General features: G+C 39.0%; 1 protein-coding gene across 35 annotated transcripts in view; it reads left to right on the plus strand.

The window, feature by feature from the left end:
• MORN1 (MORN repeat containing 1) overlaps positions 1-26,087 on the plus strand; it is a 220,845-nt gene that overhangs the window by 59,560 nt on the left and 135,198 nt on the right. For 29 of the 35 annotated variants that reach the window (XR_010392799.1, XR_010392793.1, XR_010392796.1 and 26 more), the window contains 2 exons: positions 11,726-11,889; positions 15,883-16,007. The gene's annotated coding sequence lies outside the window, so the exon portion shown is untranslated. Of the gene's footprint in view, positions 1-11,725; positions 11,890-12,783; positions 12,953-15,882; positions 16,008-16,357; positions 16,460-26,087 lie in introns of all 35 variants that reach the window. The other 6 variants (XR_010392790.1, XR_010392798.1, XR_010392797.1 and 3 more) reach the window with 4 other exon arrangements.

Below are 26,087 nucleotides of genomic sequence, written 5' to 3' on the forward strand. Positions count from 1 at the left end.
ATCTTCCGTATTTTGATTAGGTGTCCGGTATGTTATGTATCTGGCAATTTTGGGTGCTTATTTGAATTATGATTCCCTTGTTTATCTGACATTCTCTAAAACCATCATGATTTATCTTGGATATGATTGTAAACAAGATGGTGCCACCAAAAGCAGGAGATTAAAAGGCTCCCACAAAAAAACAAACTCACATATGGAAGGAAGCATATGGAACTTTTAAAATAAATATGCAGCAATAACAGGATGAAGTGTGAATAAATGTTTGTTCTTAATGCCACAACAAAATAGGAGAAGCAGTGCAACTTGCTACCTAAAGATCTTTTACATTGTACCCTGGGGCCAGATTCTCGGTTAATGTAAAACAATGTGACTGAATTATGTCAGTGAAGTTGTAGTTAATTGCTTTAGTCACAAAATTGGCCATTGCTGTCCAAGGAATAGTATTATCATCTCCTGACTGGATGGAAAAGATTAAGAAAATACCTTTTATTTGCTTAAAAAGGATGACATATACTTCTTTTCTGTGCTGTAGTGAGGCTTATTAATCACTTAGAAAACTCAGATCTTTGTATTTCTTTAAAAATAATACTATGTTTGCTTAAAAAAAGAAAAGGCCATTGTTATCATAGACTCACACTTCTTTCATGTTTGTGTTATTGTGAGTTTGAGCTATCCCATGCATAGAGTTTAAGAGTGATGGAATGAAAGATCAGCTTTATTAAGTGCTGTTTGGTTGTCAAAGGTGCACATTCTTAACGAAATAGACTTTTTTGGGGAACATTTTCAAGACGCATGATAAATTTGTCCATCATTTGATGTTTGTAGGCTCTGATTCATTATCTTTTTGAAGTTTGCATTTTAGTTTAGCTGCCCCATTTGAAACTATATGATTCTAACATTTCTCTGGCTTAAAAAATCTATCTGCATATATGTGAATTTTTTAAAAAAACTTTGTGCATATTTTAAATACATCTTGTTCATCTTAAATGTTCCGATTTTGTCTTTATTGATTCCAAGTTGTTGATAAGGCAGACTTCCATATCTCTTTTTATAGGATTGTTCAAATGCCAATGCGTGATGTTGGCTGTAATACTTCTGTTTCATTTTTACTCACATTAGTGTTACACAGTAACTTTTTATTATATTTTTGAAGTTGGTGACCTCTGAAGGATTTGGAACTCTGCAAGTTTCATTGGTGGAAAAATATCTGGTATCATATTCTGGAAAGCCTATGGCTCATTAACTTATGTCTATTAATGGCTACAAAATTCATAAACCTTTACATAATGATTTTGTTTAAGTGCAGTAGTATTAGTTTTTATGGTAATTTTACTGTTATTTATGATCTTCAAAAGAGTCCATTGGAAAAAAGATAATCACACAGGGATTCTAATTTGTAGATACTTCCAGTGCCTTACATTAATTGTTGCAGGCACTATTTAAGATTAAGGAGATTTCAAGACTTGACTTTATAAGGTGAAAGTAATTTTTTGAAGAGAAAGTTATGTTATTAATAGTGGTTGGAATTGATTACTTAAAGAGCTATAGTAATTCACTTGTTAATTCCCTTCAGTTTTAGCTCTTTAAGGTTTGCAAACATTTCTATCTGTCGTAAACTAAGGGATCCCAAATTCTTTTTTTGTCTGATTACAAATTACAGCATTTGTTACACTAAAAAAACAAAAAAAACCCCTGTAATTAGGAACAGTTTGGGAACTTTCAAAATAAGGGATTGACCTCACCCAGTTTGAGTTGTTTGAGACCCAGTCTTACCTAACTGAATGGGAGATGAGAGCCATTTGCACTCTCTAGGTTTGTTCGATGTGTTCATTGTGTATGTATCAAGTTCAGGTTTGTTCTCAAATCCAAAACTGCTGCTCAGTGGAGTTAAATCTAAGATTAGGTACAAAGTAGATTTGAGTTTAATCATGCAAGAAGGGACATTTGCTTTGCACAGGCCCAAACCTGCATCTGTCTCTAGTAACACCAGCTGTGACACTGTCCAGCACACTACTGGAATATTCCCATTTGCTTACAAAGTGACATTAGATAGATTAGAAGATTTCCTAGGAAGTCCTCAGCATTGCCTTTCTGAAGACAATGGCATTCAAAGGCAGGTAGAGCTTGCACCACCCTCATGTAAAGAGGATCTTTGCGTCCTGACCTACAGACATCTTACTAGCAGCAATAGAGACACGAGGACCTGAGTCAGGAAGCTGCAGGCTTCCCCTTCATCCAATCTCCACAATACTAGTTAGATGTTGCTTATCTTAAACGTGCTTACCATTACTCATTTAGGGCTCTTCTCAGTGATTGCCATTGATGTCTCTGTGATGATTCATGCTAATAAAATCACAGGAAAATGTAAAAGGTGACAGGATTGGCTCCTTCAAAGTACCTTCAGGGACCGTAGATATTGAAGGAAAAGGGAATGAAAGATTATAATAAATATATTAATCTAAGCATTAAAAGAAAATAATTATGGTTCAAAGGAAATACAGGAAGAGTATTTTGATGAAATCTGATGCGGTTACAGGGCTACCTGCATCCTGGAAAAAAATATTCTAACAGTGTGGTTATGCCACTATTAAATGGTTAAACCAACGCCAAAAAAGTTTTCTGAATTTGAAAATAAAACTCTCTTGACTTGTATGTACGGAAATAGCATGCAACATAGCATGGATGTTAGAGAAGCCTGGTGTCCAACGCACCTTCCAATCTTCCAAGAAGAGCTTTACATTTAGTGACCCTGTATTTAAGTTGGTGACAACAGAACATTTGAAACAATTTAGCAAAAGCAGAAATGTTCACTTAAATGATAATTGTATTGGCTTTACAATTTAAATTATCATGGCTGTGTTGTTGCATTCACAAACCATGATCTTATAGATTTATGGGTGTGCCTAATGGCACTGTGAATAGCCCCTTTCTAAGGATGGGGCATGAAGATAAGTCTTTGCTTAAGTCATCACACAATCTTAGCTTTATACTTAGTTATGAAAAAGTTGCTTTCAAAGTTAATACTTTAAAAACGTAAAGATCATTCCTTCTAATACATTCATTGGGAAGCTGCTGAATATTTAAAATATTTATATTTAATGCAAAATATCTTAACAGTGTGACAGGTGAAAATTACTCTGTAGATAGCTGTGGTGCTCTTTAATACAACAGTTGTTCATCTTTTGGTAATATTTATTATTCATATAGTGTGTAATTTAGCTAATCAACCTGAAAACTGCAGAGAACAGATCTTTATTAGCGCCAAAGGTGGAGACACTGTGTTTAACTCAGTAAGTTTAGTTTAGTGGATGGTATGTACAAGTAGTATTTCTGAATACTTGGGAAGCACTACAGTAATGGAGTACTGGAGATAATTAAGAATTAATTTCAAGTGTCTATAACACATTTGCAACTTAAATTGTAGTCCAGGCTAAAATTTTGCTAATGGGTAGCATACACTGTGGGCTATTAGAACATAGTAAATCACAGATTATCTTAACCAAGAGCAGGTTGATTCAGAAAGTCAGTTTCAACTTCAGATACACCCAGGCTTTTGCCATGAATTTCATCTTCCCCTCACTTCTCTGCTAGGATCTTAATTGGTTCTGATCTTATATAGAAGGCAAATATCTCTAGTAATTGACTATAATACTTTGCATAAACACTTCATTACAGAAAAATAATAGCCTCACATGTACAACTTGGGAAGATTTTATGAACAAATCACTGTTGGTTTGTCATCTGTTGAAATTTGGGTCTGCAAAATTATATGCTTGTTTATGGCTGAAAAAATGCACATGTCCTCAGTGTGCATTTATAGCATATGTAGTACTGTGATATTGAAGAGCTGCATTTGTGGGCTGGGGAACAAGCGCTAGCATTCAAACTCAGGTTTCTTAAGTAATTCCACCTACTGCTGTACAAGAGTGTCTCAGAAGATTCCACCAGACACTTTTAACTGCTCTAGAAATAAGCAAGTGACACTCAACAGATAGCATACTTTCAGAGGTGTGATCCGATTAGGTCCATCTTAGCTAACCACGCACTCTGGCATCTTTGAAGAGCTGCTCATCACTCGCTAACCTCTCTAAACTAGCATCATTCTTCAATGAGCGTTTATGACAACCCTCCGCAAGCCACTTCTGTATTTGAGGTGGAGCAAGTTTACTTATGCTGTCTAATTTCTCAGGATGCATGTGTAGGGTGAGATAGCCTTTCAATTTTTAAATCTGTTTATGAATGTAGATGCCTGAGGACTTCACTTTTTGTGTTTTATGATGTATTCTTTAGGAGAAATCAGATATGCTCAGGAAGTCGGAGTGAGCAGTGTAAAGAACTAAGATATCAGAGGATAACTCTCTTTTTCTGAACATATGCAGAATTGATCAAGACTGCTATAGTTCTTATTAATCACTGGAGGCACAAACAAAAGAATGCAAGTTATGTGTTTTTCTGTATTTTACTTTGCAATAAGATTAATTTATGAATGCATTGGGATTTGACTTGGAGTTTCTTTTATCCCCAAAATTAAAACTATAGTTGATATTTTTATTTATTTTTAGTTTTAAATGTTGCATATTTTTAAAGTAAACTAACAGAAGTTTGAAAGTATTTATTCCAAGAGTAGAGTGCTAACCTATGTGTACTGGTCACATTCCAACTTCAGTAGTAACATCCTGTCTTAAATCCTTTCTTAAGTTTCAATTGCATATTCTGTCTGTTCTTTACTGCCCTAAATTGAGTGTTGCACTTCACATTAAAAAATATATATATATATATACACTTCATATCACATATGATTTCCTATGTACTTTATCTAGTTTTCATCATGCTTCGATGCAATAGGTCTTCTAGGTATTCCAATGTTAATGCCTTCATTTTTATCCTACTTGCCTATAGACCAAACCCTGCACTACAACAGCATGGATTGCAAGGTGTTTTAACTAGCATGAATTTATGAGAGAATTCATCAATACTTTCTTTTATTTAAAACTTGAGTTATTTGAAGTGACTCGTGGTTTGCTCACCAGTTTAAATAAACTGCATTATGCTGTTACCTTCTGAGTATAGTTGTCATACTGTTCTGTTTTTAAGATTTGTCTACTTATTAATCCACAGTTAAATTTATATTATAAACCTCCTACCCTTTGGAGCAGATTTAGCTGGGTAGAATAAATTCCATGTCTATAATTTCTATGGATCTTGTTTTAGTTTATCAGAATATATTTGGAGTAGTGCACTAGCTTTTGATATGACAGGCATGCAACTTCCATTGCCAGCCATGGTAGCCTCTTGCATCTGCAGCCAGAAGACAGCCCTGGAGTTGCCCATGGTAGAGAACTTTCCGGATGAATCGCTTTATATGGAATAAAACTGAATGTTTTACAAGCTTGGTTCTGGCTTTTTGTTCCTTTTTTACAATGTTACCATTCCTATAGAAGTAAAGTTTCACAGTGCCTAGATATTCTGTGTCAGTGCAAAAGCAGGGGGTGGGAGTGTGTAGAGGAAGCCAGTTTTAATATATTTCTTGGTGCCAAAACATACAGAATGCTAATGTGTCACCACAAAGGGAAGGGTAAGGAGAGTAGGACTGTTTCTAAGGCAACAAAATGTTTTTTCATATTCACTTTTATAATGGGTCCCGTTTCTTTGAAACTCTCAAGGCATTTTGCAGGCAAAAAAAGGGGTTAGACCCTGTAAGTCTTTTGTTTGTGATGCTTCTTATTTAAACCAAATTGTAACAACCAAAGTGGTAGATGCAGTCACCCTCCATTTAGATAGTACCTTGGTGACTGCCTTAAAAGCATATACTGATTGTATTACTGTTATTAATCCCAGTTATATAGTACAGTGTTTCATTTTTATGACACTTTTCATGTAAAGAGTTACCCACAATGTTTAAATAAGTCACATAATATGAAATAAAATAAAAGAAGAGGAAGGAAGAAAAAATGAAGAGGCCTAGGCAAGGTAAAGAGTGAAGTTTGCTTTCAAGTTTTAGAATCAGCTCAGCCTACTTTCAAAATCACAGAATGGCCACTTAACACCACCATGGCATTACATTTCAGCCGGTTTGAAGGTCCCTTTGCACTCTATAGTGTGTGAGAGAGGAGTGTAGCAACACGACCTTCAGAGCAGAATCCTGCCTTCCTAAAACGGAGGCATTTACCCTGAAGGTCGAAGTGGAGTTTTCTGATAAGTGCCATGGTTTATTGTACGGTTGCTAAAGAGAGAGAAGCAGTATTCTGTTGTGTTCTGCTGGATCCTGAGGGACTTGAGCTAGGAAAAAAACATGGAGAAATGAGCTATGCTAGGTAAGGGGAGAGGAAAATGAAAGCACTAGGTGAGGATGGTTGCTAACAATCGGTAGATTTTAGTCTATGATGTGCCAGATTTACTCTTTTTTTACTAGTTACTCAGTATTCTCAACTTCTATCAGTATTTTTCTTCTGCTTTCAGTGATGTTTTCTTTCTCTATCTATAATTTTTTTTTTTTAACTAAGGCAGATAACGGTCCACAGTACACTTAAACTGATGTTAACTGAGCTTGCGTAAGTCCAGTACTGTAATTTTAAATACTGATAATCCATATACAGCCTTGTCAAAATATTATAGCTGATAATTTAATGATTCTGGAGCTAGGCAGGTTGAGATACACAGGGAGATGGTAGCATCTCATCTGAGGCCCTCTAATGTTGTTGGTCTGTGCTCTCAGCTTGAAGTAAAGATAATACTTGAGGTAGCAATATTGTCACCCTTAGATACTCCTAAATGCAGGCACACCAAATTTGTGATCCTAAATGAATGACTTCATGCGATATGGAATTACCACTTTCTAAAATAGTTGTTGAGTCCATGAGTCCTTAAAAAGTCCAGCAATAGCTTTCTTTGTATTCCACTACATTTAAAATTCAGATTCCTATGTTACCTTTTAAAAATACTGGGAGTAAAATGAAAAAGCAGACAATTTGGACTTCTTTCTCTCTCTTGAATATACCAAATACATTGTAGCTGAAGGTCTATGCTGTACATGCCATGCAGATGTTTAAAAACAAGACTGTAATCTGAATAATGTAGTAGAGCAGAAGTAGACCAGCTAACAGATGTTTTCCATAAGATGCATAGTAAATACTTTGATGCCTTTTTCATGTACAGAGTAAAGGAAGGAACATGTAATACAGACTGGAGAGAGAGGTTGGGTTTTTACTTGGAGATCCTAACTGTATTTTACAGATACAGGATTTAAAAACTAGTTCACAATGAGCCTTTGGACCAAAATATAAGTAGTGACATTTAAAACAAGCCATCTTCAGATTTTTTACTTAGCATCCCATGGTTTCATAGCTTCCTATATGAAATGCCTTTGGTGGTCTTAATTCAGAACTAGCATCAAAAGCTGCAGCCTTAAGTCCAGGTATGAGTCTCATTAAAGATTTGCATGTGAAGAGACTACAGAGTCAGAGATTGATCAATTTATAAATTAGTAAATTATTTTTTCCTACAGTCTATGCAGTGTATGTAGTATCTAAGAAATATTTCTTTCCGAAATGCTTCACCATTTCATGTTTTTCAATCTAATTCTGTGGAGAAAAAGCAGTATTCCTTTTAAATTATTTCCATTCTGTAACATCTACTTTCACTTCCAGACTTTCCAGGTATGGCTCTTTACAGTACACAAAAAAAACCTTTTGGGACTTGGCCAACTGTTTATTACCAATAGTTTTAGAGAGGATTCTGCAGATACACTAGCTATTATTGTAATGCTGTGTTATCGTAAATCATTGTTTAAATTACATTTGAGGTGTCTTTGCTGTTTTAACTGTTTATTGTTTTGGGAGATTGTATGCTAATAAATGGTACTCCTAGGTGGTAGCAAAAATTGTCATACTGTCTGCTTAATGCTTACACAGTTGTTTTCTCTTTGTGATTTAGCAAAATATAAAACAATAAAGTTTGGCACAGGAATTGTATAGCTTTTTTAATACTTGAGAATTAATACATGTGATGGCTTATAATTTTTTTTTCTCCTGTCACTTTCCTCTGTTTATGTACTGAGGCCGTTTCGTTGGGGAGTTTTTTGCTTGCTTTTTTCCACATTTGAAATATTTAATTTACAGCTTTCTGTTATGTCCTTCAGGCCAGTTTGAGCTTATGGTCCATGAAATGACTGTGCCCCTGTTCTTGGGCCAGACTCTCCCATCTGCCTTCAAACTCTTGAGAATTTTGCCAGATAAAATCAAAACCAAGACTATTAAAAAATAGTCTTTGAAAGTAACTGACAAGTAAAGAGGAACAAAACCCACAGTCAGGGCTCTTATCCAAGGTACATTGAAATCAGCGGAAGTTTTCCCATTCAATGCAGTGGAAGCTGGATTCAGCCTTTGGATCCCATTTATACTTGTGTGTTTTTTTTTAATGCAGGAATGGGGCTTCAGTTTTGAAAATTATAGGCCTCTAACAGCCAAGAGAATAGTACTCACAGAGAACCATGTCATGATTGTCTTCTGTATATTAACAATTCAGAAGACAAAGAGGTATTCTCTGTAGATATTTATAAGGTATAAATGGAAAATTTTAATCAGTTCTGTTCTTCATCAACATGTGAGTGTGGGGGGTTTATTTGTTTTTAAGAACTTTGGTCAAATAACTGGAAATTCTTGCCACAGTTTGATCAAATAATGATTCTCTACAAACTGGTCAGCCAGCTGGGTTAGTAATGGGTGATAACGAACATAAATTAATTTTTGTGACACCTGTAATCACCTCTCTGATAACATGTTGAGACTGTTGCATGCATAAAAAAATTCTTGTTCATTAAGTATCTCTGTTGCATGTGGTCAGCCAGATAACGCTCTTCTCTCCTGAAAATGGTTTCTGTCTGTCACATGTCAAGAAATTTAAAAGCTGAATTAATTATTCCATAAAAGTCCTGCTTGTAAAGTTCAGAAATAAAGATGAGTAATAGTGGAAAATAAGAGCTCAGTTTACTAGCAGGAAATTATTTGTATTTTGCAACAATGTTAGAAATGCAGTGTGTACTGATCCAGTGGCTGACGGTGCCGAGATGGAATTGTAGGACACAGGATAGTAAGCCAAGGAAGAAGAGAACTGAGTTCTGAAGTGAAAAGTAAATCAAACTAACAAAAATACTTAAAACAAGGAGGAAAATAGCATCATTAGTATTTTTCAATGTGAGGGTTTTGCAAAGCACATCACAGTAATACCAGAATCTAAATGAAAACTTAAAGGGAAAAACTGCTTGGGGGAAATGTTAAAAATTAATATATAGGGTGTTTTAATGCAAATCATTTCTGATAGCAAATCTACCAGCTTCAAACAACAACAGTTTTCAAAAATATATCAGCTTTAAAAGCTTACTGGTTTCTGTGCAAATTTATATAATGATTGCAAACTACAGATAACATTTTGATAAGGAAAAAAACTATGCTGATCTATTTATCTGGTCACATGCATGGATGTCCATATATTCACTGTATGATAAAGCTATCATTTTAAGAATAAGGTAGGAATCCTCTTCCACAGTTAAGTCCAGTGCCTTTGCACATGGAGCAGAGATTGATGATATCTGTAAAGGGGAGGGCTAGAGTCAATTCATATCTCTGAATTAAGATCATATTGGACTTTACGTTAGATCTCCCTTGTTGAAGTGAATAATGAAACTTGTCATACTAAGTTCGAAGTAAAGCGCATAAAGAACCTTAAATCTAGCTCAAAACTTGATAAGGGGAGTTTTCCTTCAGAAGTTTGTGTATGATAGAAAGCAGCTTTGCAAATGCAGATGTTGCACTTGATATGTCTTTCAAGGCATTTCTACAGCACTCTATAGCTTCTAATATCTTGATATTTTTACTTTCAGAATACATCAGATACGTGTTTTTTTTCTTTGCTCTGTCTTGTATGAGATGAACTTTATCACTTTTTACAATACAATGGTTTTGTTGTTAGAATGTTAGAATAGTATTGGCAGTTAAAAATAGCGGCAATATTTGGCGATTTTCCTCAGTCTTCACTCAAGAATCTCAGACCTTCTATTCCTTGAAGTTAAAGCCAAAATTTTACATAGAAGAGATGCACCAGTTCGCTGTGAAATCCAAGATTTGATGCAGCTGCATTACACAGGAGTCAGTTGTAACAATAGCTCTTTCAGGCCTTATTCTAATGAACTAAACGAATAAATAACTGAATTACCTAACATTTTACCACCTGCTTAGTGCATTCATGGATGATTACTGTGGGTCAGCTGAAATGATAACTAGTAAGATCTTACCCCATGTTTTCTAATAATTTATCTCTGTGTTTAAGCTGTTAATCTCTGAATCTGCCTGTAAAGACAGTTTTGTTATTCTACACATGGCAAAATAGAAACCTGGTTAAAGTGATATGAAGGATCACAGACCTTGGCAGTAGAACCCAGAAATCTTGACCTTGTTAGTCCCCTGCAATGCAGCTGAATGATAGTATCTGTTGTTTTACAACTAGTTTTCATGAGATCTTAATTCTGAGCATTATTAAATGCCACCTTTTTAAGTCTAAGATAAGGCCCCTTGCCATGAAAAAAAGAAAAATGATTTATCTGCAAGTATTGTAAACATGAGTTTCTAAATATCATAGGTATTGTGCTGCTTTGTTCATGTGTAAATACTCAGCTGCCAACTTCTTTATTATTAGCCAGAGCTAAGATATGTATTTGATAAAGGATACTATATGATCAACTGCTATGTCTTAACTGAAAGAGAAAATCAAACCTTGTAATCTGAAAGACTTTATCCTGCAGTGGACTTTCTAAGTTTTATCTCCTAGTTTGCCCTTTGAAATATGCTTTGCAATGAACAGAAATCCTGGAGTATGAAATCTTTGTGCCAGGGGACCTTGTTAACTGGCCATTCATGGATTCTTTTTAGGCACCAGAATAATGAGCTAAGTTTGCTATTGATGTAATGGCAGATCTAACTATGAAGAATGAGTCTTGTGCTTTCAGTTCACTAAAGCAAGTTTTAACAGTAATTCTTTTCTGATTTAGCTAATTCAGAACAACGACATACACAAAATGAGAGTTATACAAAATATGTCTTTTAGAAAACTAGGATTCACTTTTTCTCAAACTCTCGGTTTAGAAATCTAATTTCCAAATATGTTATGTATAAAACACATCTAGACTACTATCCCATTCCCTACTACAGTGCAGACACCAGCACAGTAAGACAAAAAGAACAGGAATTCTTGATAATTTTTTCTCAGAGAGATTTGCTGTCTGTTAGGACTATGGAGACTTTAAATAGATAAATGGTCAAGATCTCAAATAAGTTGTAGAAAAGGTAAATATGAATTATCTGCGGTGATTTTTTTAGTATTTCTGTGGGGGGTTCCTCCTTGAGGAAAATGTGCAAGACTTTCATATAAGACTTTCTTATTTTGATAATGAGAATACTTACAAGTAGCAAGTTTCTTCTGCTTCTTAGGATGCTTGGTGTGCAGAATGGAACGTTACCTACCACAAAATATGTTTTAAGACTCTGTATAAAACAGGAGAAGGAACTCAAACTGAGTATTGCTAGTGAAGATGCATCAGGGGGTAAAGATATATCACATTTTAGAATGTACTTTAGAGCATGATAATGCAAATAGTCAGTGCACCTCTTGGCATCAAAACACAATTTTTAATGTACAATTAAACATTATTTTTCTTCTTCCTCCTTTTGTTTAGTTTGTCATCATTGAATGCCAAGTTGAGGCTCGGGAGGTTATATAACAACTGATCTGTGATCTTTAAAAATGAATGACTTTTATAGGATTAAGGAATGTGCAACTGAAGCCAAAGCCTCCTTTCACGTACACACCTCAGCGCTGCCAAAATAACAGACCACACTGGTAAGAGAAGAATTATTTCTAATCTTGTGAAACACTTGTGAGCCGTGGTGATCCAGAAGTTGTAGATTGTTTTAGCTGCATTTTCGTATCTTAAAAGGAAAGTTTATTACATTGTCAGGTGTATTTGATATAAATTCTCGAGACAGCAGTTGTTGTCAAGTGTACTGCAAACTTAGTTTATTAAAATGTATTGGGAGAAGTCCTTAACTCACTGAAGTCTGTTAAATTCTTCCTAGATATTTATATTATTTAAATAGGTAATGTAAAATATTTGCTTTTGAAGTAATAGTTCTCATGTTCTATCAGTAATTATATTTGAATAGACACAGGTGAAGTCCTGAATATACAGCTACATGTGTCTACTGGGAACTAGCATATTTTTGGAGACAGATAAGAACCTCTCATTGTATTTTCTTTTTATGTATGTTGTCTGCTTAGTCCTCTGCTTGGAATCTGTATTTCTCTATAAAATGGAATCTGCATTCTTAATTTGAGTCTCTAAGTGTTATGGTATTATAAATGATTTTTGACTGTTTATTATTTTTAATGATTTTACTGTTTTTTACCAATATAAATGCTACTCTCAATATGAAGAGACACTTGAATGTAGTTGAATGTAACTCTGCTCCCATCCTGTCCCCCACACACTCCTCACTAATGACTTTCAAAAGATTTTAAAGAGAACTGGCAGTTTCAGTGGCACACTTTGAACAGATATTTATTCTGATAGTTTCTTAAAATTACCTAAATATTCTAAATTGATAAAATTCTGAAGCTGGTGTAAGGCGTTATGGTTTCAGAATACACATGCATCTTCAACTGATCTAAACTGCTAGAATTTTACTGAAGTTAAGGGCATTGTGTAATGTATCACTTTTTATCCTTTATATTCAGAGTGAAGATTGGTCTTACTCACATTCTGTAAGTTATTAATATTTGATATTCAGTGGAACTACAGCAGTTTACATGTGCTGAGGATCTGGCCTACGTGTCTTACATTCGTGCAACATCCATGTCCATTAATTCAGAAACTTTTTTTTTTAACTTCAAGTGATAAACTGAGGTGATAAATTGTTACTCTTCTCCACCTCTTTTCCTAGAACTTGTATACTTTGCTCTTCCTCACCCCCCACTTCCCCCCACTTCCCCCCACTTCCCCCCACTTCCCCCCACTTCCCCCCACTTCCCCCCTCTCTCTTCCCCCCTCTCTCTTCCCCCCTCTCTCTTCCCCCCTCTCTCTTCCCCCCTCTCTCTTCCCCCCTCTCTCTTCCCCCCTCTCTCTTCCCCCCTCTCTCTTCCCCCCTCTCTCTTCCCCCCTCTCTCTTCCCCCCTCTCTCTTCCCCCCTCTCTCTTCCCCCCTCTCTCTTCCCCCCTCTCTCTTCCCCCCTCTCTCTTCCCCCCTCTCTCTTCCCCCCTCTCTCTTCCCCCCTCTCTCTTCCCCCCTCTCTCTTCCCCCCTCTCTCTTCCCCCCTCTCTCTTCCCCCCTCTCTCTTCCCCCCTCTCTCTTCCCCCCTCTCTCTTCCCCCCTCTCTCTTCCCCCCTCTCTCTTCCCCCCTCTCTCTTCCCCCCTCTCTCTTCCCCCCTCTCTCTTCCCCCCTCTCTCTTCCCCCCTCTCTCTTCCCCCCTCTCTCTTCCCCCCTCTCTCTTCCCCCCTCTCTCTTCCCCCCTCTCTCTTCCCCCCTCTCTCTTCCCCCCTCTCTCTTCCCCCCTCTCTCTTCCCCCCTCTCTCTTCCCCCCTCTCTCTTCCCCCCTCTCTCTTCCCCCCTCTCTCTTCCCCCCTCTCTCTTCCCCCCTCTCTCTTCCCCCCTCTCTCTTCCCCCCTCTCTCTTCCCCCCTCTCTCTTCCCCCCTCTCTCTTCCCCCCTCTCTCTTCCCCCCTCTCTCTTCCCCCCTCTCTCTTCCCCCCTCTCTCTTCCCCCCTCTCTCTTCCCCCCTCTCTCTTCCCCCCTCTCTCTTCCCCCCTCTCTCTTCCCCCCTCTCTCTTCCCCCCTCTCTCTTCCCCCCTCTCTCTTCCCCCCTCTCTCTTCCCCCCTCTCTCTTCCCCCCTCTCTCTTCCCCCCTCTCTCTTCCCCCCTCTCTCTTCCCCCCTCTCTCTTCCCCCCTCTCTCTTCCCCCCTCTCTCTTCCCCCCTCTCTCTTCCCCCCTCTCTCTTCCCCCCTCTCTCTTCCCCCCTCTCTCTTCCCCCCTCTCTCTTCCCCCCTCTCTCTTCCCCCCTCTCTCTTCCCCCCTCTCTCTTCCCCCCTCTCTCTTCCCCCCTCTCTCTTCCCCCCTCTCTCTTCCCCCCTCTCTCTTCCCCCCTCTCTCTTCCCCCCTCTCTCTTCCCCCCTCTCTCTTCCCCCCTCTCTCTTCCCCCCTCTCTCTTCCCCCCTCTCTCTTCCCCCCTCTCTCTTCCCCCCTCTCTCTTCCCCCCCCTCTCTTCCCCCCCTCTCTTCCCCCCCTCTCTTCCCCCCTCTCTCTTCCCCCCTCTCTCTTCCCCCCTCTCTCTTCCCCCTCTCTCTTCCCCCCTCTCTCTTCCCCCCCTCTCTTCCCCCCCTCTCTTCCCCCCCCTCTCTTCCCCCCCCTCTCTTCCCCCCCCTCTCTTCCCCCCCCTCTCTTCCCCCCCCTCTCTTCCCCCCCCTCTCTTCCCCCCCCCTCTTCCCCCCTCTCTCTTCCCCCCTCTCTCTTCCCCCCCTCTCTCTTCCCCCCCTCTCTCTTCCCCCCCTCTCTCTTCCCCCCCTCTCTCTTCCCCCCCTCTCTCTTCCCCCCCTCTCTCTTCCCCCCCTCTCTCTTCCCCCCCTCTCTCTTCCCCCCCTCTCTCTTCCCCCCCTCTCTCTTCCCCCCCTCTCTCTTCCCCCCCTCTCTCTTCCCCCCCTCTCTCTTCCCCCCCTCTCTCTTCCCCCCCTCTCTCTTCCCCCCCTCTCTCTTCCCCCCCTCTCTCTTCCCCCCCTCTCTCTTCCCCCCCTCTCTCTTCCCCCCCTCTCTCTTCCCCCCCTCTCTCTTCCCCCCCTCTCTCTTCCCCCCCTCTCTCTTCCCCCCCTCTCTCTTCCCCCCCTCTCTCTTCCCCCCCTCTCTCTTCCCCCCCTCTCTCTTCCCCCCTCTCTCTTCCCCCCCTCTCTCTTCCCCCCCTCTCTCTTCCCCCCCTCTCTCTTCCCCCCCTCTCTCTTCCCCCCCTCTCTCTTCCCCCCCTCTCTCTTCCCCCCCTCTCTCTTCCCCCCCTCTCTCTTCCCCCCCTCTCTCTTCCCCCCCTCTCTCTTCCCCCCCTCTCTCTTCCCCCCCTCTCTCTTCCCCCCCTCTCTCTTCCCCCCCTCTCTCTTCCCCCCCTCTCTCTTCCCCCCCTCTCTCTTCCCCCCCTCTCTCTTCCCCCCCTCTCTCTTCCCCCCCTCTCTCTTCCCCCCCTCTCTCTTCCCCCCTCTCTCTTCCCCCCCTCTCTCTTCCCCCCTCTCTCTTCCCCCCCTCTCTCTTCCCCCCCTCTCTCTTCCCCCCCTCTCTCTTCCCCCCCCTCTCTCTTCCCCCCCCTCTCTTCCCCCCCCCTCTTCCCCCCCTCCCTCTTCCCCCCCCTCTCTTCCCCCCCCCTCTCTTCCCCCCCCCTCTCTTCCCCCCCCTCTCTCTTCCCCCCCCTTCCTTTCTTTTGTTTTCTCCATTTCTCTTCAGTAGAGCAGACGTTGGTTTCCTTTTGTCTTCTTAGCAGAACGAGTGTTTCATTAAAGGGAGAAAAGACAAAGGAGTCTGGCACAGTACTGGAAGTTATCCAAGCTAGTCCATAACAGATACTGTATATTTTTTCCCTTCCAGCAAAGCTAGTACCACTGCATTAATAGAAATTCTCTGTGGGAGATGAAATTATCTATGCTTAATCTTAAAGTAAATCAGTAACTAGCCGTATGTGTGTATTTTGAGGCATTACTTTTGTTGGTCCGCCTGCTATTTTAAAACACTATTTAGAGAAATCAGTTGCATGTCAGATAGCATTTCTTTGTACTGCATAATTTTTATTGGCAATTGTATAAATTCACAGGAGATGAAGAAAGAGGGATTTTAGCAGGAAATGGTAATGAAGATGACCTTGAATTCTAAATTCTTTTGCATTTTTTGAAGTATCTATCACTATGGAGCTCAGAAGTGGAGGAGAAAGAAGTGAAGGTAATAAGAAAGAAGCAGTTCTCTTTGTTTGCTCATGTACACATGCAGTAGTGTAGGTGAACCCAGAAAGTTACGTCTGATGTTTTCCTGGCTTCTTCGACATGGTGATTTGCTGTTTACAAACCAAACTTTTGGGGAGGAATGTCCTTAGTTTATACAGATGTATCAAATTTACCCTCTAGCTATTAAGGTGAGCAACTGCCGTACATTTAAATTCCAGTTGCTCTGAACCCATTTGATTCTTCAGACTCTGAAAAGGCCAGCAGATAGCATTGTTCTGAATTTCTACATGATTTTCATCTGAAGTTTTCTAAGTTTAATGGAACACAGTGGTTTTTCTTCCATAACAGAAATGTCTCCAGTAGCCAATCTCTACTTCAATCTGCTAATGTAAGATGATGGTTGATCCGAGAATCTTACATTCTAACAGAATGATGACATATTAAACAATGGTATGTAACACAATTTTCAAAGTAAATGACAGAATTTATGTACCCAGCTACAATGTGTGTAAAATCCAGAGAGACGGTAGAAAGCACGGGCATAATAATTGCCCATAAAGATGCACAGGAATGGAAGAGATTTTTAAAGAATTAGAGCATTTAGTAAGAAACCTTTAACTAAGAAGTACTGAATTTACTTCTCCTGCAAAATAATGTTTTGTATGATGACATTGAATCAGAACATAAATAATACTGCTTAAGGCTCAGGAACCAACGTGTTAAATGTTTGGTAATTTTTCATTTTACAAACATTAATAACTCAGATTGCTCCGTTTTGGTGGTACCTAACTGCTGGGCTCCTCCTTCACTTAGAGATGAGCATAAACCAAAATAGTTTTCCAGACACTAATACGCAAGGGAGATATGGTATCCAAATCCATTCTGGTGGTTGTAGGAATCAGACCCAAACAGACTGATTTTCTATGATCTCAGTGGAATAATAGAAAGTATAAAATGGGAGTGAATGGGTGGTACTGATTGAATGGTACTAGTTGAAAGCAAACCATATAGCTGTTTTTGCTATTTTATTAGGCACCCATTCATGAAGCATAGAATCTTTCAATTGCAACAGAGAATTCATCCACAGCTTGCTTATGGGATGTAAAGGACATGTTAGTGTGCTACTGTTCTCCTACAGTGGGGTGTATACATACAGTGGGCTATGTTGATCAACTTATGGGGAAGTTTTAGCATACTGTTTGAGGCAGCCACTACAGAGGTAACAAGCAAGAAGGAAACAAAGGTATGAGTGGAACAGTGCAAGTAAAGGGGAGTTACTAGAACACAGACCCATCCTCTGTCTCAGTTCTATCATCAAAGAGGAGTTGCTGCAAAGTATTTGGATGATGAATTTGCCAAGACATATAGTGGTAGGATTGTCTTGTTTTATTCTTCACCTTTTGATTTCAATCAATAGTTGGACTGTAAGACCGAGTCTGCAGTGACATTTCCAATTGTATTGATTTCACCGCAAGGATTTACCCTGCCCCAGAACAGCTTTTGTCTCTACGTACAACTCACCCAGATCACAAAGCAAATCCCTGCTGAGGGAATTGTCATAGCTGTTTGGTGAAAGAGGATAGAAGTTTTTATCAGGATTTGTGATTTAATCTTTCCCAAATGTTAAATACTTATCTCCGTGATGGTTTATTCGGAACTCTTGAAACAGATAAGAGAATAAACTGAATTTGACTTCTTTTGATCTATTTTATTCTATGTGGGAAAGAAATACCAATGTGTAACAATGTGTATTGTTCACCAGATTTTGACATCCAAAACTACATAATACTATGAAGCTGGATGTAAAATATTAAGAGACATCTCAGACTATAAAAGGAGAATTCTAAAACAATCTGAGATTAAAGCAACCTAGTAGAAACAAAAAAATTGAAAAATAACTAAAGATGAACGTCCAGCACTGCAGCTGATTATATTGCTGTAGTTCAGTAAATTTTAATAGAGGCTGTAGCACAGAAGTTGAAAAATACAAACCTTATTTAGTAAGCTTCATACTACAGATAACCTTCTTAATTCATAATTCAAAATTATATATAAGATTGGAACACTTGGCTTTTCAAGTGGAAACTATCATCCTTTCTTCTCTGATCCATTTCTGTTTCTATGAAGAAAATAGAGACAAATGTGTAACAGAGGAAGGCAATAAATAATGTAACATAATGATCAATGATGAGGAAAATGTGCTTGGAAACAAATTGTTCCAGAAGCATGATTTGACATTGGTTAGTGCTTTCTATAAGGCGGTGCTTTTTGTCTCTGTGGTAGCACACGGATGCTGTGGTTGCCATGGTAAAGTACGTATTTTGTTATGGATGCTATAAATAGTCACATGATTGGCCAAAAGCATAAGTGAAGAGCCTGCTCTGGTCAGATTTATTGTGAGTTTTGATGATGGTCACAAAGGCTTAATTAGATAGGCACAAAGAATCTTTGATTCTTTGATGGATGATTATGAAGAATCACTTTAGTTTTTATGTGTAAGCCAGTCAGTTTCAGAAGTCCCAGCCTAGAGGGAGGAAGAGTTTAGTGTTTTTCATAACTGAAAAAATGTGATGCGATTAAAAAAAAAAAAAGGTATGCACATTCCTGTAAACCTTACCAGTATTTGTTTTGTTTGAGATGTGGTCCTGTAGCCTATAGCAGCAATATGTAGCAATAGTTGTTCCATTTGCTTCAACATGACTGCTTTTATGAGAATAAGATGCCAGTCAGGCCTGTATGATAAGCCACATTTTCTTTTCCCAAATTACTATGGTTGAAGAAGAGAGAGATTTTTAATTGAATCTGTTTGGTCTACTTCTTTTCACCTCCATTGTATTCCCACATTAAAAAAAAAAAATTAAACTAATTCAACAGGTAAAAAAGGTAGGATGCCGTGTGTAGTGTATGCAGCAAAAAAGAGGAGCCACACAGAATGAGGTCTCATAGTTTCCTTGATTTGTAACTAAATAGCGTCCTAAAAATGAAAACCCTAATCTTCACAGACATACTGGTCCCTAGGTAGAGCTTTTATTATCTAAATTTTCCTATGTCACTTGTAAGCATGGCAGACCTGTTTTTCCTGTCAGTGATGTCAGTGCTACAACATCTGTAGGAAATTCTATAAACTGTTTGTTGTGGAAACACTTGCCTGATCATTCACTGTTACTTTTTAGAGAAGCTAAGAAAACAGTTTGTCACTTAATGCTTGCATTGCAACACAGACAGCCACAAGAGAGAGATCCAGTCCTCAGTAACTGAATTCCTATTACAAACACATGCTCACAAGAAAATTCACATGGCGGGATTCTGTCCTCTTTGAGTCCTAGGTAACTCAGGGGTAAGGTTAACCCTTTGTGATGATTTGTGGGACACTTTGGAAAACCTGATAATATTTTCCAAAGTATTCAATCTTTTCTCAATTATACCACCTTTAATTCCAAAGAAACTGTTGACTGGTGGGCTACAGTTTAGTGAGCACAGTCTTGAGATGTATGAAACCTTTTTGTCTCTACTGTAGAAGAAAGTTGCATATGAAAAGATTTCCCGTAATCCAGCATAGTAATTAATAAAAAATAAAGGTCCTTCTCCCAAGCTATGAGTGGCTGGACACTCAAAGTAGAGCTGAAGAGATTTCTGCATTCCTATAGGAGCACTGACTGCGTAGTGTCTGTCTTTGGCTGCCTGGCTGGTATTTCAAACTAGAATATACATAAAAAGTTAAGGAAAATGGAGCCATGCAATTCCTGGAGACCTTGCTGCAGATAATGGATGAGATCAGGAAATTCCATTTGAACATAAGAAAAAACTTTTTTACTGTGAGAGTGGTCAGACAGTGGAACAGATTGGCCAGAGAAGTTGTGGAGTCTCCCTTCTTAGAGATATTCAAAATCTGACTGGACACAGTCCTGGGCAACCTGCTCTAGCTGACCTGCTTGAGCAGGAGGGTTGGACCACATGATCTCCAGAGCTCCCTTTCAACCCCAACTATTCTGTGATGAGCAGTTAAACCAGAAAAACCTTACTGAGGCCAGAGGAGCACAGAGAGTCAATAAGGTTCTGAAGCATTCATCAACACTCAGTTTCTAGCCTACTGAAATTTTCAGAGCTATATCTCATTCTTATATGCCATGCTGAAAATATGCATTTAGTGAGAGAAGTTTTTACACTCGGTTATAGTGGAGAGATCAATAACTGAGAAAATAAGATGAATGGACAGATGAATTCCTTATGCAGATAGGCAAAAAATCTGACCTGGAAATCTGACCAAGTGAGAGTTGTGATGTTTAGAAGAATACAATGAACTAACAGTTCCCAACTATATGACTTAGCCTAAAAAAGATGAAAGCGCAGGAAACAATTGCAATATGAATGCATACATCTATTCACAGAAACTCTTAATTGTAGATGACTTTGTAATTGAAGGAGTGCTGAGGAGCATTACATAATGCATGGTCTCTCCTATGTAATGCTGGAGTGACAGCTCTGGACATTCTTTTATGAAATATTTCAAGAGTACAAACAAAACAAACTTCTCATTTCCACCTGGGAAAGTTGCTTTTCCTTTTGCTGTTAAGATTGCTAGCCAAACTGCTCACCAATGCCAGTACAATATAAACACCTCTCATTTAGCAGCTGGGCTGTTTTCCAGATCAGTGTAAATAGACCATTGAATATCCATCAGAAGCCAATCGATTTAATTTGTTACTGAACACCTTTGAACTGGTGAACTGGCAGCAACCCATAATACAATTCTTTTAGTCCCTTAGGTAACAGGATCTAATTCAACCTTCTGTCTCCTTTAATTCTGTGGCTGTCAATAGGCTCTCACTTTCTAACACAGGTGGAAGGGTTACATAGGAATACAGAGTTTTAGGAGTTCCGTAACCTCTAACTACCATCCTTCTGCCATAGCCACTGCTCTTGCCCAGGTCCTCCTTTTTTCATCAGAAAGAGAGAGCACATCATGTAGAGCTGGCTGTTGCAGAATATTTCATATTTTAGAGTGAGCTTTTTTTTTTAATATAGAGCTGGGAAATGAAGTGAAGGATTAGAAAATGTTATAACTGTGATACTAGTATTTCTGAGAAGTTGAATGGAAGCTTTATCTGTAACACTTCAAATAGGGCCATTGTTGATATATTTACTCTGAGAGAAAGCTGTATGCAGGTAGAAGAATTTCTTGTGTGTACCGCACTAGAAATGCTATGTCTGTCTTTTCATCCCTTCCTATTTTTCATTCTTTGCAGACAGTTAGGACAAGAGCAGTTGCTAAAGAAACTGTTCTAAGGAATGAGGTAACACTGAGCCTATCTGGAACATATTTTTCAAAAGTTCGCAGTGTTCCCATTAGTATGCAAATACCGAGAAGTATATCATAAAAATTCACTTGGCCTCACAAACTACTACCAATTAATAGTATCAAGTTGCAATTGTTTTAATGTTTTATATGTTAAGGGTCAAAGTTCCAGCAAACATGTTCCTGGAGTTGTTGGCAGCTAAAAGAGAAGGGCTGCTTTATTGCTCTTTCATAACTGCTCAGATTTCTGTAGCCAAGAAGGCACTGTAAGAGTTTTTATTGTATTTAAATTTAAAACACTTCAGAAAATGCATTACTTAAGGACACCTGCAGGAGCAAAAAAGTTCTGAAACTCTTTTGGAAGCTAGTTCAGCTTTGAAAAGAAGCTTTGTTTTATATGCTAAAGAAAATACATATTTAAAAATCCCTTATTTGTGGCTTTGTGGTAGACATAAATTTTATTTGGTAGGCCGTCTTTCTGCTTAATATCATCTAGTCTTTATCTTCACTGTGTTTTTAAACCAAGTAAGATCTTTGCTTTCATTGCTTCTTCATTCCCACTGATAGCTTTTAAGAGGTATTATAAACCCAAATTTGACACCCCCCTGCAAGTCCTACCTAGTGCACATGTGATGTTTTCCCCTTTAAATTTTTGGTCTATTTCATGGGTCGAGTCAGCTTCTTCTCAAGAGAGACTACAGATGGAACTGTCAGCTTTTCTGGTCTCATATCAAGATGCAATTATGGAATCACAGAAATTAGAGATGGAAAACAACTACTAGTTCATCTTGTCCATCTCTTCTGCCAGTTCTTAATGATTCCTTGCAGTATGTTCTCCAATGGCTTGTTTAGCTTCATTCTGGACCGTTAGCTTAGTCTGGACAGTTCTTTTGAAAGGACTTCAAAGCTATCTCTGTGATTCTCAGCAAGTATATTTCACTTGTCTGTTTGTACAGAACCTTATGTGACATGGCCAGATTGCATCCATGTTAGTCTTATAATTCAATTGTGAAATAGTAATAGCAATAACAAGAATTGACATTTTTGTTCAATAAACTACTTTGGTTTTAGGACCAAGGTTACAGCTGATCTTCTGTTTTTGGTATCTATGGCTGAGTCAATAATTGGCAGCTGACAATTTATACAATAAATTTCACCTGTCCTTATATCTTCTACAAACAGCTCATGATTTCTGCAGATTTACTAGCAATTTTTTGAGTTGTTTCTTGTAATAATTCTTGGTCTATGGCTCTTTCACAAGCAGCTTTGTGAGTGACACAGAACTGAAATGACAACTGGTTTGGTTAAGTACTGAACACACATGATATTTTATGTGCACTGATGGGTTAAATATAAAATTGACCTGTTTTGAGTGACAGACATGGCAGCAGGGAGAGAGTGTGTCTAGCAACTAATTCAGGAGGCCAGAGTCTCATTTCTAACCCTGGCCAGACTACTGCATCATGACTAATTTAATCTATATGTGCCTCTGTTTACAACATGTATGTACTGTCAGAGGATAAAATGACAATGAAGTTATCTTTCTCAGTAAGGCTTTGTGAAGGTGCAGAAGGCTTTGATGGTTATAGTGAGGAACCATTATCATCACCATTTCCTGTAAGGATAATTTAATAGCTTAAGCTCAATTGGATTTGGAAAATTCTATCTCCATCTTCCAGTCTGCTGCTTAAATGGCAGAGAAAATATTTTATAATGGATTATTGCACAACTACTGCTGCTCCCCAGACTAACAAATGAATTCCAGTTAATAGTTGCCAGTTATTCAAATGTTGCCTTGCATTGAACCACCTCTGTTTGCCTTTGCATTAAGCAACATGTTTGTATTATTGTATTGTGTTGACCAGATAGATGTCAGAGAATAGGGTGTAGAATTGCACAGTCTTTGCTATCCGCTGGAAGAGAAAGCAAACATGAGAGGAGGCCATCAAAGGAGTACAGGGCAAACACCTAGGCAGCATTGTTAAATCAGACTTCACAATACCTCACAGCTTTCTGTACAGATATACAGGCACTGGGCTCAAACAAGAACTTGATAAAATTTTGTAGAGGCTGATTCTAGTGTAGGAATCACATATTAGTAGCAAACAGGCTGTGTGAGACATGGAGGAGTTGAGTTTGTGACTTGGAGAAAATAGGCCTATGGATTCCCTGTTTCAATGTGCAGCCATGGGTTAATTCATATTCTGTGAATAGGGCAGAGATGCCTTCCTCATAGAGTACGCTGATTCCTTGCTAGAGATGTTTGTGCATCACTCCTGTCAGAATTTTTCAGATAAGAAAAAAATATATAGCTTATGCTTTTGGGAGGCAATAGGCACAAATTGAAATACAGGAAATTCCACTTAAACGTAACAGAAAAATATTTTTACTGTGAGAGTGGTAAACACTGTAACAGGTTGCCCAGAGAGGTTGTGAAGTCTCTGTCATTGAAGATATTCAAAAGCTGCCTGGACAAGGTCCTGAGCAACCTGCTCCAATTGACCCTGCTTTGAGCAGGGAGTTTGAACTAGATGATCTCCAGAGGTCCCTTCCAGCCTCGACATTCCTATGATTCTATGGTTATCAGAGAGGGAGCAAACTTGGAAACGAGGAATGTGTGATCCAGGGACAGAATTATCCAGATTTAGGATAGGTAACTTCAAACGTTGGATCTCCTGTACCCGTCTTTCTGAAAAATCTTGTGTCTAAGTCTTAGATTCAAATTTGGGAGTTCAAACCAGACTACCCGCCCATTATATTGCTTTTATGCTTCAATCTTGTCTGAATAAACCTTGTCAGTGCCATTTCATAAATCTCTTTTAAATTTCTAGATAAAAGAAACAGGAGCTGCCCAGAGGGGGCTGCAGTGACCTCAGTTCTCCCTGTGTCTGACATTCTTTTCTCAAGAAGGCCCTCAGGATTGCTGATTAATTGTTTATCTATAGGTGCCTGTTCTCCTCTCTGTGGTGCAACCAGTGATATGAGACCATGGTTAGCACTGCCTTTCTTGCCATGAAATCCATGTACGTAGTGGGGAAGGAAAGGAGGAAAAAAGTCTTTGATAAAGCCAGACCCAAGCTTTTTCTCAGCAGCATTTACATTTCAATGAATTTTGTGCATCAATTATAGATTACCTTGGCATCTTGTAGAATGCAAGGCAATATATAGATGTAAGCATATATTTCATCAAAAATCATTTATGGTGTCATTAAACACCCATTTTGAAGTAGTGAATTATCAGATTTTGGAGGTTTTTGAGAGGTATTTATATAATAATAATAATAATAATAATAATAATAATGTCATATAGTCTTCATGGGCTGTTGGGAAGAGGAGAACTTCACTGTTAAAAAAAAAAAAAAGCTCTTACACGACCTTATGAAATGGTAGACAAGTGGGTGAGAGTTTGCCTGAGGAGCTTAGATTCTGGTCAAGTTTAATGTTAATGCAGTAGTCTCTGCAACAGAAAACAGTTTTTCCCATAATGAACATTTTTCCAACAAGAAGAAAGAATGACAAGCAAGTCTCAGTGGCAAAACACCAACTCACTTCTTGAAAATAGACTACTATTGTACTGTTAGTCTTGTGTCCCTCTGAGTTTCTCAGACATCCAAGCAAAATACTGTAAAGAGATGAAACAGCAGACATCAAATAAAAAGATGATATATAAAAGATGTTCTACAGTGTGGAGCACATTCTCCTTGCTTCACGAAGAAGACAAGGCTAGAGCATGTATTTCTTATCCTGGATATAGCCAGGACTGGCCACCTTCTGTTGAATTCAGATACTACCATGGTCTAGCCATGCTCAAGTTTGGAGGAAAATCAAGATGGGGAGTCACATGCTCATACTTCCAGCTCTGTTATTCACCAGTTCCTAAAAAAAAAATCATTTCAGAAAAATCACTTTCGACGCACTGATCTTGCACCCTTACTCAGATGACTGTTACTTTTTCTCTATACAGGGAGGTATCCTACATCTGTGAACCCACTTAGGCATTTGAAGCGAGAGTGCTTTAATTTCTTTCTCTTTCCTTTCCTTTCCCTAAATATCTACTTGAAGGAACATTATTCTGACAGATTTTGAATACAAATGTGACTAATAGAACACTGTATTCTATCTAGGAGAAAATTCATGGAGGAAGTCTGGACTGAACTCCAGGCCCAAGAACCTTCTCTACAGTGAGCACAGGTAGCTGCTCTCCTGAGGAATGAACAGCTGGTATACTTGTGCCATTGTGCAAAACCCACAAAGGGTTAAATCCCATTAGCTAGTTTTATAAAGAACTAAGACATTTGTGTTCATCGCAACTACAGTGTCTTCCCTGCAGGAACTTACTATTTTATCCTTGTCAATGCCTTTTGAAATGCCTCTGCATCTCAGCCAGGGGCGCTACCCAAAGAAGGATATAAGGAAGAAAATGCCTTGAAAATTGTGAAGAGAAACAGGTTGTTCTCCTTCTTGGGGAGGAAGGGAGGCGGGGAGGAGAGGAGAAGCTTTCCACTGTGACTTTAATTCTCTCTTCCTTATATGTTTACCTAATAGTGCAAATCAGAAAGCATGAGAAGGACTGATGGGGTTAAACTGGAAAAGCCCTAATTACTGCCTGGAGGGAGAAGGAGAATGGATGAGTGTGAGTGTGTATGAGAGCTATTGAGCATTTGGCTGCATCCCAACACAGAGAGGGTGAAAGGCTCTCACTGTGTTTCCTGCCAAGGGTGGGGTCACCTCGCATGCCTTCTCTCCCTCCCCCTTCCCCATCTCCTTGAGATTGCTTTCAGT

This window comes from Dromaius novaehollandiae, chromosome 24, assembly GCF_036370855.1.
Source record: "Dromaius novaehollandiae isolate bDroNov1 chromosome 24, bDroNov1.hap1, whole genome shotgun sequence".
Classification (NCBI taxonomy): domain Eukaryota; kingdom Metazoa; phylum Chordata; class Aves; order Casuariiformes; family Dromaiidae; genus Dromaius; species Dromaius novaehollandiae.